Raw genomic sequence first — 280 nt, 5'->3', positions numbered from 1 at the left:
CCCCCCCAAAGCCGGGGACGACTCTGCCCTCCTCCGCCAGACCCACTGTGCCAGTGGCCAAGAGGAGCGTTGTGCCCAGGGAGTCCATCCACAGGCAAAACCCTCCAAGGGGGTTCTTAAAACCCACCTGCTTTCAGGAGTCATTTAGCAAGATAAACTATAGCCTTATGAGACCTTCCCCCCCTCGCAGGGACCCCGCACCGGGGGTCACACGGGACATGCCCTCCCTTCCCCGGCATTTAACAGAACCGGGCTCTCCAAAACTCCAAAAAAAACAAAA

This window comes from Phaethon lepturus, unplaced genomic scaffold, assembly GCF_000687285.1.
Source record: "Phaethon lepturus isolate BGI_N335 unplaced genomic scaffold, ASM68728v1 scaffold23107, whole genome shotgun sequence".
Classification (NCBI taxonomy): Eukaryota; Metazoa; Chordata; class Aves; order Phaethontiformes; family Phaethontidae; genus Phaethon; species Phaethon lepturus.
The sequence above is the reverse complement of the archived record's forward strand: the minus strand, read 5'-3'. Positions refer to the sequence as shown.